This window comes from Girardinichthys multiradiatus, chromosome 2 (assembly GCF_021462225.1).
Source record: "Girardinichthys multiradiatus isolate DD_20200921_A chromosome 2, DD_fGirMul_XY1, whole genome shotgun sequence".
NCBI classification, from domain to species: Eukaryota; Metazoa; Chordata; class Actinopteri; order Cyprinodontiformes; family Goodeidae; genus Girardinichthys; species Girardinichthys multiradiatus.
The window spans coordinates 15,520,647-15,529,689 of record NC_061795.1 but is presented as its reverse complement, the minus strand read 5'-3'; positions in this window follow the sequence as shown (position 1 = coordinate 15,529,689).

The window sequence follows — 9,043 nt, the reverse complement described above, 5'->3', positions numbered from 1 at the left end:
CTGTGGAGTTTTGCACTACTTTGTAAAGGCCTGTTACATAAAATCCTAAAAAAATACATCAACGTTTACCGTTAGAACAGTACAGAATGTGCAAAAAATCAAGGGGTATTATTACTTTCCCAAGGGACTGTATATTTGTCCATATAATAGGTCTCTTTTACATGAACACTTTTTAAAACACTTGACCCATGCTGGGACAGGCATATAAACCACTTCACATATGAGAAACAATATCAAGCACAATAACTGTAGTTGTATAATAAGGAAAACCGTAGATTTCCAAACCAGTTGCTGTGAAACACACACACCATACTCACAGGAAAACTTTTGATAGAAAATGCCATATTTACACCCTCGGCCCTTTGTCATTTTAATAGCTTCAGCTGTGGACACCATTTTATTGGGATGTATTTACAGCTTAGGGGACTCAGAAAAAGAGGGAACAGCCTTTATGGGCAAATCAAAGAGCTGCTCTTGTTTGTTGCATGGCGTGGCTGAAACCACAGGGACAACGGGACACAGAACAAATTTTTTTTTCCTTCCCCCGGCATAATGAGAGGTGACAAGAATACAATATGCAGCATGTGTTATTTTGCAGTTCACAAGAGGACGCAAACTCTGGACAGAGGAGGAAGGAGAACAAAATCGTCTGCTTTGCAAACAAATGATGAAAACAGGACAGGTTGAAACAAATCAAAACAAAGCAGATGGTATAAAAGCAGCTTCTGTTCAATGATTGTGTTAGTTAAACTAACAGAGATGCTGGTTTTGTTTGTTAACTTGGATGTTTAAAATAATAGAGAGAGTGAGGCAGAAGTAAAAGGACACACACACACACACACGCACACACACACACACACACACACACACACACCAATGTTTCATTCTGTAATCTAAATCATTTCCTCCAGCACCAGCAAGCATATGCATGACTTAGCATCAAAAGGCATACCGAAACGCATGCAGTCTGATTATTTAATTAGATATCCTTTCAGATGAGTTGCTCCATACGGATCACGGAGTGTGGATGCATTATATGTAAGGCCCCACAAGTACAAGCTCTTCTGATAAAGCAAATAAATTCAGAAGTTAATGAGTTGAACAGAGTTAATTAATCCATCTAAAAACACAAAACACACACACACACACACACACACACACGACAAAAACATGTCATGACAAACCAATCTCTTTTCTGTTTCATTTTTGTTTCATTTTTAGTTGCTGATATTTATGTAAACAGGAATGGAGTTGCGATGCAAATCAAAGAGGATGGGAATACCTAGTGCTTGCAAGAGTTAGAACTGTTATTAATGCTTTTGGTGTGCACAGATAAGCAGAAGTGCAGTGAGAGCTGAGGATGAGCAGAAGGTAGCAGTAATCTAGCATGCAGCTAGAAGCGTTTGGAGCTCTTAGCTCTACCTCAGGCGGCCCTCTGCCTGCTGCATGGGATTATTTTCAAAAACCGTTGTCTGCAAGAGATGATTACCCTGCAAGAGTACATGCTTTTTAAACATTTGATTAGATTAAGCTTTAAACTGTCGTGAAGCTCCACGGGCACACATGTAGACAAATGAATAAATCAACTGAATAAAAAAAACCGATTGGTACCTTAAACACAAACAACGGAAGTAATTTGTGATGCACAATAACTCTAAAGTGTCACAGCTGATTCTGTTGTGTCAGGATCTCGTAGCTTCGGCTGTGACAACTAGGGAGCTGAACTGTGCCACATCTGCAGATGTGACTAAAATCTGTATCTTTGATCTACAAAAAAATAAAAACACGCAGATTTCTTTGGTCTATTGGATACTAACAAGCAATATGATTAAGGATTAGTGCCATACAGTAAAATAGAGAGAGCCACTAAAATCTGACTGTCAGCAGGAACAGTGATAATGTGATAGTGGGAGGAATTAGTTTTAATAAAAAGAACAAAAACCTTTTATTATGTAGGTGAATGAATATTGTACTACGTGTGAATGGCAGTGGACAGTATGGTTAATAATTAGAGGGAACTACCAATTGTGTTTTGTAAGGATTTTATTCCCCTCCTTGAACCGCCACCTTAACGCGTTAGAGGGGTTTGAGTGCTCGAATTATCCTAGAGGCTATGTTGTCCCCGGTAGGGTCTCACATGGCTTTGGGGGTGGATGAGATCCGCCCTGAGTACCTCAAGTCTCTGGATGTTGTGTGACTGTCATGGGTGATATGCCTCTTCATCATTGTGTGCCGGTCGAGGACAGTGCCTCTGGACTGGTAGACCGGGGTGGTGGTCCGCCTTCATAAGAAGGGTGACTGGAGGGTGTGTTCCAACTATAGGGGGATCACATTCCTCAGCCTCCATGGTAAGGCCTATGCCAGGGTATTGGAGAGGAGAGTCTGGCCGATAGTCGAACCTCGGCTTCAGGAGGAGCAGTGCGGTTTTTATCCTGGCCATGGAACACTGGAGCAGCTCTACACCCTCTGCAGGGTACTCAAGAGTCCATGGAAGTTTACCTAACTGGTCCACATGTGTTAGAGAAGGCATTCGACTGTGTCCCTCTTGGTGCCCTATTGGGGGTGCTCCAGGAGTACGGAGTCAGGGGCCCTTTATTAGGGGCCATCCGGTATCTGTACAAGTGGAGCAGGAGTTTTGCCTGTATTGCCGGCACTAAATCGGACCTGTTCCTGGTACATGTTGGACTCGGGCAGGGCTGCCCTTTGTCACTGGTCCTGTTCATAACTTTTATGGACAGGATTCCAAGGCGCAGCCAAGGGTTGGAGACCAGTTTGGGGACCAGTGGATTTCGTCTCTTTTTTTGTAGATGACGTGGTCCTGCTGGCCCCCTCTAGCCAAGACCTACAGCATGCACTGGAGTGGTTCGCAGCTGAGTATGAAGCGGCAAGGATGAAGATAGGCTCCTCCAAGTCTGAGGCCTTCCTTGGGAGGTATTCCAGGCACGTCCCACCGGGAGAAGGCCCAGGGGACAGCCCAGGACACTCTGTAGGGACTATATCTCTCGGCTGAGTAAGAGGGATTTTATGTGATCAACACAATGTAGTGCTCTACTGGAAGTGGAAGAAAATTTGTAAATGTCTGAAAATTCATACAGTTGCTCTTTGGAGGCCTCAGAGGTTTGTTGGAGAAGATTAGTAAACAAGCAGAATCATAAAGATCAAGGAACATAGCAGACAGGTCAGCTACAAAGTTGCAGTTTTAGTTACTGTAAAGCAGCATTAGGTTATAAAACAATATCCCAAACGTGATCAAAATCTTATGGAGCATGGTTAAATCTATCATTTGAATATGGAAAGAGTATGACACAACTGCAAAAATGCCAAGTTTTTTATTAAACATGTGACCATCCATTTAAACTGACACAAGGGCCAAGGAGAATATTAATCAAAAAAGCATGTAAGAGGCTGATAGAAAAGATCTGCAAATATTCACAGTTCAAATGGGATTATCTGTTGACAAGACAACTATTAATTGTGCACTCCACAAATCTGACCTTTACAGAAGAGTGACAAGAGGAATGTCAATGTTGAGAGAAAGTCACAACAAGCCCTGTTTGCTATTTGCCACAAGCCATATAGGGGACACATCAAAATTGTGGAAGGAGGTGCTCTGGTGATGAGAACAAAGTTTAACTTTCTGGGATATATAGAAAAAACTATTTCTGGCAGAAAAATAAAACTGCACATCTCCTTGAACACATCATCCCCACCGTCAAACATGGTGGTGGCAGCACCATGCTTTGGGAATGCTTTAGTACAAACTGGGAAGGTGATTAGAGTTGATGGCAAGATGTATAGAGCTAATTAAAAGGCAATTCAAAAAAAATGTTAGAGGCAAGAAAAATCCGGCTTCATATTGTAAGGACTTATTATTATTGGTCATGGAGTTTTGATGAAAATTCAATCTGGAAGACTCACCTCCACCACCGGCTCTGTACTATGACTCCATCATGTGTGTCTGCTCCAACCAATCAACGTCAAGTCTGCATTCCTCCTCAGCCAATCACCCTTCAAGGCTTTGCTTTTAAGGACCTCCAACCATGGATCTCCCTGCTCTCCCGCCGAGCTTTGACCCTCCTTCACCCCATCGCCACCATCTAGCTTCCTAGCTCCTTCCAACTCCCTTATTATTGGGCCTCCACTCCATCACCAGTATCGGATCCCAGGGGGAAAGACATCTCTAATCCGAATCCTAAATCATTCATTCAAACTCATGTCATTCATAGCATTCATGTCTTCCTCTGGGGTCCGAGCGCCAAAGAAATAAACATCTGCTATTTAACTTCTCTAATCGGCATCCTTGCGTTTTTATTGTGAGTCTTTACTGGACTGAAATAAATCAAAATTATCATTAAAAATCATTAAAAATCATAATTCAGATGTAATAAACTCTAAGCAAAAATTATTTCTTATGAATAGATATAAGAGATACACTCTGGGGGTGTGATTATTGAGCTAACAGCACTAATAATTACAATTAGGTAATTGTCAGTAACAATTGATATTTATTAACCCAAACCATTAGTTGACAGATAATCACTCTTACACAAAACAAACACAAACGCTGTCTCTTTATCTATTTACAAATTTATTTACAAATAATTCTCTCTTACAGTCACTATTCAGGTCCAGCAAACTTTTGACCTAACTAAAGCATGCCCTATGTTAAAGAAAATGGGTAGATTAATAATCGAAATAAGGATGTGCACTGAGTATAAATGGAGACCAAACTAGCAGTTTATTGTCTGAGTGGGAATGGATGCAAGCTTTGGATTGACTTAGAATATATAACAAAATGAAGGAACAACGGTGAAGATTTCTCTTGTTCGGTGATGCGTCTCGACTAGCAGCCGTCAGCTGAGATAACGGTAGAGCTAGGCCAACTCAGACTTTATACAGTGCAGAACAGCTTGGTTCTGATCCCACTTATACAGCTGTTGGCGAACTGATTTGAGACATAGGGTCATGAGCTTCCAAGTGGGAACTAAAGTAAGAACAAAGGGGAATAAACAGCTGAGACGATGGGATAGTTTGGGGGTTTCAGCACAAGGCGCAGATCGCATGCTCAGCCTGCTTCAAAGTCCACTTTAACTCCAACTGATTCAGAACTCAGTCAATCAAAAACACAGTGAATGGACTGACATTGAAACTTTGCTGTGCGCAGCTGTGCTTCACAGTCCAACAGTAATAAAACAGCAATCAAAACAGTTCAATAAAACATTCCATGCACATACAAGTTAACACATTGGATTAACTGTGGCGATCCTCGATCACCTTAATTTCCTACATTTACCCTGCCCAGACCAGAGACAAATATTAAATTAATAAACGAAAAGAACAAATTTACTTCAGTAGACTTCTCTCTCTTCAGCGGTGTCGGTATGAAGGAAAGGGGGTCAGGGTAGTCATCCCTGTTCGGGCGCCACTTTTCGTAGTCCGATGAGCTAACCCCTCCCTCCTACTTCTCTATGTCTAACGGGATTGCTCAAACCAGCTCTCCATCCAACGGGTCTGGACTTCCCCAAACCTGAAAGGTCTTACTAAGCAGGTTTAACGAAAGTTCTGTTTAAGCTGGTGTCAGGAAATGACTCGCCTAGCCTCTGACAGCTTTTATACAAAAGTCTAGTCCTTCTTCAACTGGTGGTCTGGACGACTGAGTAGCCTATCGCAGTCATCCACACTTTCAACAGTCACTTTTGTTCACGGCTGCTCATTCCCTAATTTTACAACTGGCTCTTGGTATATGGACTAGGTTATTTTTAGTGGCTCGGCACGAGCCCCAAGGGCGCTGTTTTAACAAACTTGGCTAAGGTAACCTATAAAAACCTCCTAAAATATCTTGGAACCAGGCAACAAGACTTTTTACCACTAATGAAAAACCAAAAAATACGGTGACTCAAATAATTGAATGTCCACGATTTAACTAGAATTTTAAATGCTTTCTTTAATTAATAACACTTTTGCAGGGGTCAGTAACAGCTTAAATTCAGCAACACAAAATAATTTCAATAATAGAAATGAATCAATCAACTCAACCTGTCTTTCCCTGATGCTGAAACAAGTGAGTTTGGAGAGGCTTTGAAGACGGAGGCTCATCCATGCACCTGATGGAGAAGATTCTTCTGGTAACGAGTGGTATCTTGAAGGGAATATGACTTAATCTTCAGTTTTATTCCTTTAAGTGGCAGGCACTGATGCTCCAGGCTTTGACGGTTAAACAGGATCTTTGTGGTTGTATGTCTCCGAAGACAGTAGTTTCCAGAGGCTGAAGAGACATAAATGAGGTTGATTCAGGACTTCCAGAAGCCTGATACCTAGAGCAGGTGTTCACTGATCAAGTTCATTTCTGTTGTCTGGATAAAAAGGCTTTAGGTGAAATCAGATTCTTAATCTTGAGGCACAGTCCTTTCTGGGCCCACGGGTTGATCCTCTTTTTTAATGCAGTCGATCAGTGGGGCTGTGTCTCTGTTCTTTTTCATCTAAGTTTTGTTTCTCCATCCGATCTTGTTCGCTGGTCTTCTGCAAGGAAACAACCCCGTTTCTGCTTTCAGCATTGTTTTTATAGCGCTTGATGCTTTCACCAGTCAGCCCCTTATTAGGCTTCTTAGTTATTGCGCAACCCTTTTTGCTCGGCTTCTTGGTTATTGCCCAATACTTTAGTCACGGTCACTGTGACCCATGGATGCTGTTGTTTCAGCCATGGAGATGCCAATAATAGCCACACAGCTGGCTATAGTCGCCTCTTCCCTTTCTTCCTTTTAAAAGGATTCATTGTCAGCATCCAACTGGCTCTCCTCACTCCCAGTCATTCTACAGTTCTTTCCCTAATCTGCTCAGTTTTAAACTTTACACAGTATTACACATTCCATTGTTCAGCTTTCTGCATTTACTTTAAAACACAGTTACAATTCTTTTTATTCATGCTTCACAAATGATTAACGTTATATTTCTTTCATATATAGCTGACTGAAAATGTCAAACCTTAATATTTTTTTACTCTAATCCTCAGTTCTTAACCACATTTCAATCATACATCTTTCAACTTGTTAATCAAAGATTGCCAATTTCATGTAATACATGTGAAAGAATGTAAAATCATCATTCATCATTTTCTTTAGATATACTTGTTTATATTTTTGCAAAAACTAAGACAGATAATATGTGGCTTCACACAGGCCTCTCCAGTCTCTCAGCTCCAGAATATGAGAACAAGCTTGTTTCACTCTCCACTGCCTCAACTGTGTATTTTAATAATTATTACATGGATTACACATAAGGATATAAGGGTGTTTCTTGTAACTTTTATGGAGTTAACTGTGAGCAGTTACTAAATGTTGCATGGATTACATGGAAAGATCTAACCTTATTTTGACACCGTGAACAACCCAAAATGGTCAATGCTCTCCTCCTTCGTCCAAAACGGAGGAAAATATGATGAACCGATGGCAGTCGACTGAAACAAACAACGAGGAAGATTTGTTTTGTTATGGAGAAACCTCTGTGGGTTTCATTAAGAGCTGGGCAGTTGTGGTACAAACAGATCTTCGATCGGTAAATCTTGAGATCTTTTTATATCAGCAAGATCCTCAGCTTTGTCAAGCCCTTCATGGAATTGGAATCATAGAATCAGTTGCACCCCCCTGCAACCACCATAATTCAAGAATTGTACAGATTTTTGGCTTTTCAAATGCAGACATTGGCACACACATTTATTAAATTTAGCAAATTTAGCCAAATAAAGCAAGGTTTTTTGAAGAAGGACTGATCCTTATCCCAGTCTTATTGCTAAAAATACACATTAAAGACGAGGAAATAGAAAACAATAACCCAAAGAATTTAGGCTTTTGTATGGCTTTTAAAAAAAAAAGAAGAAAAAAGGTTTATATAGCTGTATATGTTTTAGATCTACAGTTATTTAAAAACCCTTTTACCACAAAAATCAGAACTCTAAGTCAATAAAATATTGTGTATTTTATTTTTGAGCAGATAAAAAGCAAATATTCACAGTAAAATATTCTTCATGTTTATAAAAAGCCTGTTTCTGTGGCCCACAAATACAATTTACCTAAAACCTTTGGCCCATGTGGGCTTCAGAAAGGAAGTAACTTCAAATCAATACCTTTGAGCTCATATTTCTCTTCTCCCAACATTTTTCTTCACATGGGTCATACAACAGATGTTTTGTAGAAATGACATTTGAAACCTTATAACCAGTTTTTAATAATGATCAATACTGTAATGGCGCAGAATAGGTGGTGCTACACAAGTGTGAAGCATTTTTGACTGCAGATTTCAGCAGCAGTAAAAAAAAAAGGAAAGTAGGGGACATTTTTTATTTTTTTTGTTGCGTTTGTAAAATCTAGCTTTTGGTACTCATAACCCTCTGATGTTTTTCCATCACAGCTGCATTGCTGCATTTCAAGGTAAGATTCTGTCGAAGAGCTCTTTTATATAACAGAGGTTGAGGTTGTAGTAACCTCTTGATGGCCCTCATTTTGTTGTCCCACAGCCAATTTGTTGGGGCGTCTATTTGCAGTTGCACCTGCTGAGCTCTTTAGAAGCTGACGTTCTTCAATACAGTGCAGTAACTGCTGTGTTGGCAACATGTTGGAGGCTCTGATCACCACTTCTTTTGAACCACTAACAGAATGGCAGCACTGTGAGCTATAAACTTTTCCCTATTCATCCAAGACTGGTGGAAACTGTAATGGGAAAAATATGCACCAGTACATCTGAATTAGGTTGACATAAAAAACAAAAGCTATTCACTGCATTTCTCTTGCTAGTCAATTAGGTAGCTAAAATCTCGACACAATGATACAAAGTGAGAGCATCATGCATTTCAGTTAAATATTTTCATGTTTGAATGAAACTGATTTGATCATGTGGTATCAGCATTTTTTGCAATGTTTGTGGTGTTTCTGTAATGAAAAAACAGCTTCTTGCAATTAGCTGTTTTTGAATCGTGCAACAATAATGTAAGCATGTTGTAAATAACTATCTTAAAATGCATAGGCCAACTAATACATCAAGCTTAAAGTAG